At 33.2% G+C, this 12,152-nt stretch overlaps 1 long non-coding RNA gene across 1 annotated transcript in view; it reads right to left on the reverse strand.

Annotated features, from left to right (window-relative positions):
• Positions 1–1,867: 1,867 nt before the first annotated feature.
• The window catches only part of LOC132736780 (uncharacterized), a 30,003-nt gene continuing 19,718 nt past the window's right edge, over positions 1,868–12,152 (reverse strand). The window contains exons 2-3 of the long non-coding RNA XR_009626627.1: positions 3,615–3,685; positions 1,868–3,223 (exon numbers count right to left, since the gene is read on the reverse strand). This is a non-coding gene — a long non-coding RNA (uncharacterized LOC132736780). The remainder of the gene's footprint in view (positions 3,224–3,614; positions 3,686–12,152) is intronic.

Raw genomic sequence — 12,152 nt, forward strand, 5'->3', positions numbered from 1 at the left:
ATGGCACAAGTAATTGCCATTAGAAGACAACGTGCAGAGTCCAATAATAGGGTTGCCGACCCCAAGGTCAAGGTCAAGGTCACACTTAAAGGTCAATTGTTAAAAAGTTTACATTTTATCGGGAAGGGGATTAAAGGAATGGTCTTCGTTTGTCAGTCCGTCCGTCTGTCCGTCTGTAACGCTTTCGTATTCATAACTTTAAAACCGCTGAAAATTTTCAAATGATCACCATGATTATAAAACGATGTGCAGAGCGCAATCGTTAGGGTTGCTACCTCAAAGGTCAAGGTCACACTTGAATTTTTACGCACCTGAATTTTTTTGAGATAATTTGATTAAAATGATAACCATGATGAGGCGATGTGAACAACACAATTATTGGGTTGCTACCCCAAAGTCAAAATCACACTTATAGGTCAAGTGTTAAAAAGTCTATATTTCATCGGGAAGGGAATAAAAAGAATGGCCTCCGTCTGTCAGTCTGTCCGCTTCTGTACCCGCTCCATAACTTCAAAACCGCTAAAAAGTTTTGAAACAACTTGGAACAAATGATCAACATTTTGGGACGATGTGCGCAGTTGCTACCCCAAATGTCAAGGTCAAACTTAAAGACAAGTGTTAAAAGTGTACATTTAATAACCGCTCCATAAAATTCAAACCGTTGAAATGTTTTGAAATAACACAATAATTGGGTTGCTACCCCCAAGGTCAAAATCAAACTTAAAGGTCAATTGTAAAAAGTCTGCATTACATGTCCGCTCCATTACTTTAAAACTGCTGCATAACTTCGCACAAGTGATCACCATTATGAGACGATGTGCAGAGCGCAATAATAGGGTTGCTATCCCAAGGTCAAGATCGCACTTAAAATGCTGAAAAATTGAAGAAAATCACACAAGTAATGGCCATTTTTTAGACGATGTGGGAAACCTAATAATTAGGTTGCTGCCTCCAACGTCAATGTCAAACTCAAAGTCAAGTGTTATAAAGTACATTTCGTGTCCGCTCGATAAAATTTAAAAAGTTGCAATGTTTTTAAGATGACATGGCTGAATATCATCATTATGACACGATGTGCGACACCAAACTTTCAGGTTGTTATCCCAAGGGTCAATGTTAAATATTCTTCAGAACCTTTTGACTATGGAAGATTTTAATAACTTGGCACAAATAATTACTATCAAGGCCATGGTTTGTTAAAGGTCAAGAAGTACATTGCGGAAGGGGTTTTAAAACTGTTCTTCAGGTAGTGTTGATATTGAATGATTATTATTTGTGTTCTATTTATATAAATGTCAAATTTTTCTGATATTGTACATTTTAAGAATACTAAGGTTCACTTACCGAAACACGATAGTTTAATCTAGAAACATTTATTGCAGTGTTTCCTTCATCTAAACATTAAATTCTTTGCAAATATTCTGAAATAGCATTTGCAAGTAAAAGTAGTCCGAGTATCTTTAAAAAAAAGCTTTTTGTTTCTGTTTCGTCTAAGAGTAATCGTTGTAAAGTCATTCTTGCAATTTGAGCACAATTGTCAACTGTTATGTTTGTCGAAATATTTCCGAAGATTCACACACCTCAAATTTATACTTTTATACATAGTCTAAGATCAAGTTTGTATTTTTTTTATACAAAACAGTTTGTAAAGAAAAAAATCAACATAACATATCTATTTGACTTGTATCCATCTACTTTTTTTTGGTATTGCTGCCACTGGCTAGAATCTGTGCAAACATCAAACAATTTACTTTTGACACATAACTTCGAAATTCTGAACACGCACTCTATCAGCGATACTAAACAGTTGTACAAAACAAGTCCAAAAGCTTTGCAAAATACTTGCTTAAATAGTTTAAAGCAGTCAGGGTAATAAGATGTAATAAAATGTGTTTCTTCACTGCAAATTACGCTAGTGTATTTGTATATCTGCTAATGTCACGTTTTGATTCTTGAATAATCGGTTTTGAAATATTCGTATTTGACCCTCGGAATGATTTATTCAAACTATGTAAGGTTGAACATCAAATACTGCTTAATACTGCCAGTGTTGATACACTTATTCCAATCATCTGCAATATATTTAGTTCTTCACTACTTCTCTCCCTAGAATTTATTTTAAATTGATTGAAACAATCTTGATATTTGCACTAATCATTACATTATATAAAGTAATTTGGCAGTCGTAGATGTCATTAGAGTGAGGATAATACATTTTAACTTAAAGTATATTTTGCATCGGAATTTGAATGGTCTCTATCCAATCCGATTCAAAGTATAAGTTTGTATAGCTTATAGTATTAAGATGATCATCAATAAAATTGTTATATGATATATTGCTTCTCTCCGTAAAAGAAACAGTTTGCTATATCAAAACGCCATTTGCATGCAAAATTATTTTATGATTTATCTTCATAGTAACCTAATTATTTTAGAAATAAGCGTATTACCTTTTCCCTATACTTTTGCACTCTTCTGATCTAGTTTTTGTATACAAATGCTGTTTCTTATTATGCGGCGACACATTCATGTCGTCAGTTAGAATGTTTTAATCATAATTTCATAGGAAGTATGAATATTATTATCATTTTATATGCGATTTTTATTAATTCCTCATGTGACAGTAAATATTGAAATGAGAGAACTGTGTTTTCAAAGCAATGTAGACATATAGATGCGCACATGCACAAAGGACATATTACAAACGTTTTTCTACAGCCACATGGTCAAAGACAGATTTTGCAAAATCTTCACTGTTGCTATTGATAAAATTATACCCATAGATTAGTTCATTTTCTTGCTGAAGCCATTCTATTAGATCATTCAATGTTCCTCTTCCGTTGTCCTTCTTTATGAGAGTACGTCCATACCTGGGTCCGCGTCTATATGTATTATAAACAACCCATTGATGTTCACTTCGTTGAATGGTGATGCCTTCGGAATTCTTTTCAATCGACCACCACCAATGTTCCGTTTCAAATACTATAGAAACGTGGTATAATGTGAACTTTGTTAATTGCCATGAATACAGCTTGTACTTATATGCCATTATATTAATTATATGTTCGTCGCCATCGACCAGGTTTGGCAGTCTGTCAACCAACTCAGAAGCTGATAATTTATAAATTGGTTCAGTGCCTTTGTCAGCTACGGGATAAAAGTATATTCTACGTTTCCATTCTTCTCCATTTTTAGATGAAGTGCTTATAAAATTGCCCATATTCTATGAGACAAAAAACAACAACAAAAAATAAATAAATAGAAAAATGAAAAAATATATACAACAGCAAGAAAACAAATTAAGATATTGTAAGCAATAAGTAAATATTTTCAAACGTCGTCCAGTATATATTTCTTTTATTCATATTGTAAATGATTTCATCTTTTGTCTTTAGAAACTATCTTTTTGAAATCTTACCAAAATATAAGCTACTAATGATTACGTTTGTCTTTGAAGAAAAGTTTTATCAGTGACATTGTACAAGAAATATTAATGGAACGTAACGTTTAGATTTATGTTAGTAGGTTAAGAGCCAAAATTTATGTTTCATAAAGACAAAATTTGTTACTTTCTATGTGTTTGTACTACTCTTAAAGGAAACAGTAAACCTTACCGTTTCGATGTTTTATAAATTTTTATCGCAATATCAGCTGAAGATGTATGTCCTGGTTTGTTCGAGGAGCTCTACAATTACAGGAAAAGTAAACGTAAACGATTCTACAAGTCTTATACCAAGAAATTATAAGTATTAACTAGAACTCCGCGAGTCGGATGTGTCGCCTTGTGCCGATGTAGTTTAGGAGAAATGGCCAGGACAAAAATGAAATAGGAAAAATAACAATGAGCAATAACTAAAAAAATAATAAGTGCAGAGCAGCAGTTTCTGTGCACTGCACTTCTTATCAATAAGATCTATCATTCTATGATGTTTCAAGTCCATAGCTTTCATACTTGAGGATAAACCACCAGGACAAAAATAAAGTAAGAAAATCAACAAAGGGCAATAACTCAAAAAATAAGAAATGCAGAATATCAGTTCTTATGCACTGCACTTTTTCTTAATGAGATCTATAATACTATGAAGTTTCAAGTCCATAACTTTTATACTATCGGAGAAATGGCCTGGACAAAAATTAAGTATGAAAATAAACAAAGGGCCATAACTCAGAAATTAAGAAATGCAGAGTACCGATTCGTGTGCATTGCACTTCTTCTTAATGAGATCTATCATCATATGAAGTTTCAAGTCCATAGCTTTTATACTTAAAGAGAAATGGCCCGGACAAAATTAAAGTATGAAAATAAACAAAGGGCAATAACTCAAAAATTAAGAAATGCAGAGTATCTGTTCTTGTGCACTGCACTTTTTTCTAAATGAGACCTATCACCCTATGAAGTTTCAAGTCCATGGCTTTTATACATTAGGAGAAATGGCCCGGACAAAAATAAAGTATGAAAATTAACAAAGGGCAATAACTCAAAAATTAAGAAGTGCAGAGTACCGGTTCTTGTGCACTGCACTTCTTCTTAATGAGATCTATCATCCTATGAAGTTTCAAGTCCATAGCTTTTATACATTAGGAGAAATGGCCCGGACAAAAATAAAGTATGAAAATTAACAAAGGGCAATAACTCAAAAATTAAGAAGTGCAGAGTACCGGTTCTTGTGCACTGCACTTCTTCTTAATGAGATCTTTCATCCCATAAAGTTTCAAATCCATAGCTTTTTTAGTTGAAGAGAAATGGCCCGGACAAAATTAAAGTATGAAAATTAACAAAGGGCAATAACTCAAAAAATAAGAAATGCAGAGTACCGGTCCTTGTGCACTGCACTTCGGGTTATTGAAAGAAGCATGCATACCAAGTTTGAAGTCAATCAGACTTATAGTGACTGAGTTATGCTCCGGACAAGCTTTAGGGGACGCCGACGCCGACAACGACACCGACACCGACGCCGACACAGACGCCGCCGACGCCGCCGACGCCGCCGACAAAAGTAACCACTATATGTCACCTTTTCACGGCGACACAAAAAACGTAAAGAAAATCCTTAGATGTCGAAATTGTTATTTCATATCCAGTACAAAATTTTATTATATTCATAAAAAAGATGAAAGAGAAACTAAAAACAATTTAACATAGCTGCTACGACATTTTCTCGAGTTTTAGCATGGGCTTCATGAACTACAATTGATCGATTTTCAATTTTCATTTATAAAGATTATACCAAAAATGTCTTATCTCCTTTTTCGTATTGTTTAGGGCTGTCCCCGTAACTTATGGACAACAGTGTTCAAACACAAACTACTTAATGAACTCATAATTATTTTTCTGGTATTGAATACACCATAGCTGAGCAAACATGATAAAAAACAGCCTGATATCATGTAATTTGATTATACAGAACAACTTATAAGACTACTTGGTAACGCAATGCGGCCTATTGTTATTATGTTAATAGGCCGATCAAGCTACGGAAGAACTCTATTAAGGGTTAAACTATCAGCAACAAAAACAAAACATAGGTAACAAGCATCTATATCATTTGAACGATGATTAAAACACGTACCATTTAAAAAAATGACATTGATTTTACGTCCAAAATCCCGATTTTCATGAGAAATGGTAATGTACAAAAAGCCTTGTACAACACCTATATGTCCTAGTATTACTGTTAAAGGCTTTCATTTGCCCTCGCCAATATAATGGGTGTTTGCCCTTCTGAGGGTTTTCTTCATGCTCTTTAACCATTTGTTTATTTTTGACGGGGAAAATAATGTACCCCACCCACTCTTCCTTACATATGTTTATACAGGAACTTTACGGAAAATATATTTGCATTCATTGTAATGAAATCAACAACAAAAATATCATCATCGTTATCAATGTTATAATTTATTTTTACAATCCTATATCGTAACAATGTTAACATGTACATATATTTATATGTGAATGTTGACTAGTTCAAATTGCAATACTAATTGGCATATATGATATTACTGTCATGAATGTGACATGACAAAAATATTGGAAACATATAATAATATTCATATACCAAACTTTTCATATATACACACATCTTCGTTATTAAAATGAGAATAAAATTAACCATTTTAATCTATTTAAATGTAATACAGATCCAATAACAAACAATCTACAGTATACAAAGCATATAAAACACTAGAGCATACAACACTTTGACACATTTTTCAATTAATAAATCTTTCTGGTTAATAATACAATAATTGTGTTCAAGAACAAAGCCTGAATCATATATGAATAATACTATTATGATAAACGTGACAAAAACCATTACAGAAGAGTAAAAACTGTTGCCAACTATTAGAATATAATGGAGAAATGAAAACTATATAGTCAAACACTTAACCGTAAAGTCAGTCAATATCAGAAGGATGTTTACAAAAAACTTAAAGGTTTGCGATCAACCGATTCCAAGTCCTATTGGAGTCTTCTTAACACATTTTCTGGTACCAAAAAGGACATAGTTTCAAATATATCAAATCAAGTATTTATTAACATTTTGAAAAACTTAACAAGCCAACTCTTACTAATGTCATGTTGATGACATTGATTTGAGCAATATTTCTTTCAACAATTAATTGTTAAATTCAGAAATAAGTATCATAGAAGTATAGAAGATTGTTAAAAACTTGATTCATCGGCTTTGATAATTTTTGAATGAATTTTTTAAATATGCTGACAATGACGAATTTTTATAACTCATTTGTCATTTTTTAACATTGTTTTGGATTCTGGTATATTCCTGAAATATGGAACCGGGGAATCATATTACCATTATACAAAAATTAGGGAAATGAGGCAGATCCAAATAATTATAGAGGAATCACTATTTTGAGTTGTTTTGGCAAACCTTTTTACAAATCTTTTGAATACTAGATTAAATTCCTATTCAGAATGTCACAATTTCTTAAATGAAGAATAAGCTGGCTTTCGTAAATCTTATGGAACTTTTGATCATATCTTCACATTAAAATTGCTTACAGACTTCTATTTAGGTTCAAAGAAGAAATTATATTGTGCATTTGTTGATTATAGGAAATTTTTTGACTCAGTAAATCGAATCTATCTTTGGCAAAAGTTACTGGCACTAAGTATTGACGTTAAATTTTTAAAATTATATATATGTATCAAAAAGCTAAATCCCGAGTCCGGTAATAGTTTGTCAAGCTTTTTCACCAGTGATTCAGGCGTAAGGACCTGAGCTACAGATCAATCCTGTAAAGTTTCATTGAAATTGCATTAGTGGTATAAGAGAAGTAGTCCGGACAAACTTTGAAAATAAAAATTATTAAAGGGCCATAACTCTGACAAAAATCATTGAACCGGAAAATGCTGACAACATGCACAACTAGACTTGGTACTGATCATTCCTGTAATGTTTGGATGAAATTGCACCAGTAGTTAATGAGGAGTAGTCCGGCCAAGCTTTTGTGTATCTGGCAACACACAGAAAAAAACATATTTTTATCAAAGGGCCATAACTCGGCCAAAAATCATTCAACTGGAAAACCCGTGCAATATATGCAAGGACTTGAGCTACAGATTAATCCTGTAAAGTTTCATTGAAATTGCATGTGTGGTACAAGAGAAGTAGTCCGGACAAACTTTAAATTAAAAATTATTAAAGGGCCATAACTCTGACAAAAATCATTGAACCAGAAAATGCTGACAATATGCACAACTACACTTGGTACTGATCATTCCTGTAAAGTTTGGATGAAATTGCACCAGAAGTTTATGAGGAGTAGTCCGGAGAAGTTTTGTGACGGACGGACGGACAGACAGACAGACGGACAGACAGACGACGGATAAGTGATCCCTATATGTCGCCACTAGTCCGTAGAGGCGACACAAAAAACAACAAAGAGAAAAAGACAGGGGTCTAATGTTGAGTTTGATACGTACAAAGGAATGGGCACAGATGATAAACTGAATGTTCTTTTTGAAAAAGTTTGAAAGTTTTGATAGTGTGCAACACAGGTAAACGTTCTTCAGACTCAGATGAATAAGTTTATTAATGATGTCTCAGATGTGAATAAACAAATTAAAACACTGATTTATATAAAATGCTTAATCTAGAAACTAGAAATAAAAACAGGAATTTACTTATACATGGATATGAAAAACACAGGATGTTTGTGTGTTTGTGTTGGGTTTTACGTCACATCGACACAGTATAGGTCATATCGCGACGTTCCAGCTTTACTGGTGGAGGAAGACCTCAGGTGCCCTTCCGTGTATTATTTCAGGCACGAACGGGCACCTGAGTAGAACCACCGACGTTCCGTAAGCTAGCTGGATAGCTTCCTCACATGAAAGAATCCAAAGTCCCTGTTGGGATTCGAACCCACAGCGGTGAGGGGCAAGTGGTTTGAAGTCAACGACCTTAACCACTCGGCCACGGACGCCCCTAACACAGGATGTATATTAATGGCAGTGTCAACGATTTTATTTACAATCAATTTAATCTTAATCCGAGCGATTATTATATCGACAATGCAGAACATTTAGGTCAAGTGAAAAACAATCGCCGGGGGCAGGAGTCATCTAAGGGGACAATATTGGTAACTTTTTGTTACTCTCTTGAAGTAAATTCAAAAATGGCAAATGCACGAAATCTTGCTGGAACTAGGTATGGCATTGACAGAGATTATCCATATAAGATTCTAACCGTCATCACGTATAGGTAATAAGGTTCAGTTGAAATATCCAACCGCGCTATATGTGAACCATCGTCTTGTAGAAGATGCATTTCCGGATTGGGAATGATTTTTTAATCCATCAAGAGACACTGGCCAGAAACCTCCGAGGGTTATTTCTACCTCGGATAATAATAATTATTCGGGGCATCCGGCGTCATATACAGTTCCACACGGTATTCAGAACGGTGTTTCACGGACAAAGCAAGACGCTCCATTAGACAATTCCAACGAAATATCTTTTGATCATACCCGACACGTGACCCACAACAGTGAACCTCTCATTCAACAACAACCGGGGTAAACAAACAGGTAAATACAACTTCAGTGTCGTCACAAAGTAGTTATACAAACCAAACAAATAACTCGCAATCGCAATCGTTATTGAAATCGCAGTCTCAAGCATTTGTTCAGCCCGTCACACCATTTGACAATATTATTACTCCACCTGGTAGGCAAAGGTCACATGCAAATTCGATGTCAACAAAAAGTCGAGATCGTTTAACTAGTGCGCATGCGCAGAGGGAATCGTCAGCAACTAGAAAAGCGCCGGCAAATCATCAATCAGTTAGGGCAGACGGGGACTCCTCCCACAACTACGCAACATACATCAGCGTCAAATGATCACACTGTGGGCGGGGGTTAGGAATCTTACAGTACAAACAGTGTAAACAATTTACGATTTGCATCATTTAATATACAGTGCTTGAAAACTAAATCTATCGATAAACTGAAGTGTTCTAAAATAACTGATTTATTCAATAATAACGATATAGTTTGTTTGACTGAAACTTGGGGAGATGATAGCTCAAATTTTGAAGTAGACAATTTTCAACATTTTGCTTTAAATAGAAAAGAAAAAGTTTTAGGTTCCACGAGGTCTTCGGTGGTATAGTTATTTATTTACGTCGTGAACTTTGTTGTGATGATACATTTTTTTGAGAGAGACGATACAAATTTGTGGGTAAAAATAAATGGGGTATTATTTAATATTGATGGTCAATTATTTATTGCATTGTGTTATATTATCCTATCTATATCTAGCAGGAATCGTTTAGTTGAAAATAATGTATATGATAATTTAATTGATATCGATGACATTGTATTTTTACAAAGTAAATATGGAGAGAATGCGTGCAGTTTTATGATATTAGGAGACTTAAACTCGCGTGTGGGGTGCTTGGAAGAATGGGTGGTAGATGACAATTGTTCTTTTTTTAGAAAATGATTCATTACCTGATGACTATGAAATAGATATTAAACTTCCCAGAAAAACTTAAGATAAAAGTACGAACAGAAATGGTCTATTATTGATGACTTTTTGAAACAGACTGGGTTACGTATTGAAAACGGTCGAGTGTGTGATGACGAGGGTGCCTTTACTTATATATCATCAACAGGCTGTAGTGTTGTTGATTTTTGTATTGTGAGTGAACATTTGTTAACATTATTTGATAGTTTTAAAACGTATGAGCCAAATATACCATCAGATCATTGTATAATAGAATGTCTTAAAAATCCTCTTATTCGTATGATAAATGTAAAGAAAATGGAAGAACTGAATTTAAATGTAATATTAATGATAGTAAGTCATTTTTCTATAAATGGGATTCTAACAAAAAAGCTGTCTTTTTAAACTCTATTCAAAGTGGTGTATTTATGAGTTAGATAGTAAAATTGATAGTGCTAAAACACATGTTGAAATTGATGAATGTATAGATAATTTTGTTCAATGTATAGAAGATGTATGTAAACCTTTATTTGGTAAATATAGTAAAGTTGATGGTAGATTTAATAAGTATGATCATCAAAATCAGGACGCTGCATAAAATAGTAACATATGTTTAAACAATAGAGTAGATTTTTATAAGAATTTTAATGTTTATAGAAGAAATAAATCAGAATTTAACAGAATAAATATGGTACTAGCAAGAAGTATATACAAAAAGAGCGTCCAAGTTTTTCAATATGAAAAAGATAAGATTAGAACACAGAAATTAATGTCAGCACGTGATAGCAATGCCAAGTTATACTGGAAAATGATGAAAGAATGTAGTTATAAGAAAAGTCCGAAAGGAATTTCACTTGATTCTTTTATTAAATATTTTAAAGCAATTAATAACCCTGATAATAGATGTTATGGATTTTACAAATCGTATTTTAGATAACGAGGTAAAAATTATGTTTAATGAACTGGACCTACCCTTAACTATGAAAGAAATATTTCAAGTATTTTTGGCTAACTTGGGTGTTGAGGCCCCGAATTTATTTTTAAAAAGGGAATTTTTTTTTAGGGGGGGTTTTTTAAAGGGAAAAGGGGAAACTTAGGGTTTACATAAATTTTTAAATTTAAAAAATAAAAAATTAAAAAAAAAAATTTTTTTCCCAACCCTTTATGGAGTTTAAGGGGTATACAAGTATCATCCCCAAAACATAAAAAAGGGAGTCTAGTAATATTTCAAATTTTTTGAGGAATTTTCTCTTTTTAAACGTCGTTGGGGAAAATTTTTTTCAAATATTTTTTAAAAAAACGAAAATTTTTGGGCTGGAAAAATTTCATTAAAAATGTTGAAGCTCAAAACAGGTTTTAGATTTAAAATGGGGGCTGTTGACAATATTTTTGTTCTTAACAGTCTTATTACTCATGTTTATAATCAAAATAAGAAATTATTTTGTGTCTTTGTCTATTTTTCTAAAGCGTTTGACTACTTAGTAAGACCGTATATCTGGTTTAATTATTCAAATTTGGTGCAAGGGGTAAGTTATTTAATATTATTCAATCAATGTATGCACATGTACGTTCACGAGTTAAATTATATGGTGAGACAGGTACTATTTTTGATCGTTATCTTGGAGTTAGACAAGGTGAATTTTTGAGTCCTTTTCTGTTTGCCATGTAGACGATTTAGAAGAAGAATTGTTCATTAATGGTGCAGAGGGTGTAGAAATAGGATCATTGAAACTCATTTTCTTGATGTATGCTGATGATATTGTTCTTTTAGAAAACTCTGCTGAAGAACTACAGACTAGTCTTAATATTTAACATGAAGATTGTTCCAGATTGAAATTAAGATTAAATAAAGATAAAACAAATGTGATAATATTTCGAAGGGGGGGGGGGGGCGTTTACCAAATAACTTGGTTTTTTATTATGATGGAAATACTTTAGAAATCGTCAATAAATATACGTACCTAGGAATGGTTTTTTCGTCAGGTGGCTCCTTTAAGGAAGCCTGTAACACGTTATCAGGATTAGCATTAAAGGCAATTTTTAAGTTAAAAAGTTATATGCCTAGGTTTGTTAATTTGTCTTCAGATTATGTCTTAGACCTGTTTGATAAACTAATTAAGCCAGTCCTATTTTATGGTGCTGAGGTGTGGGCATTTTTACAAGCAAACCAAATTGAAAG

Source organism: Ruditapes philippinarum, unplaced genomic scaffold, assembly GCF_026571515.1.
Source record: "Ruditapes philippinarum isolate M1 unplaced genomic scaffold, ASM2657151v2 ctg2467_1_1_1_1, whole genome shotgun sequence".
NCBI lineage: Eukaryota > Metazoa > Mollusca > Bivalvia > Venerida > Veneridae > Ruditapes > Ruditapes philippinarum.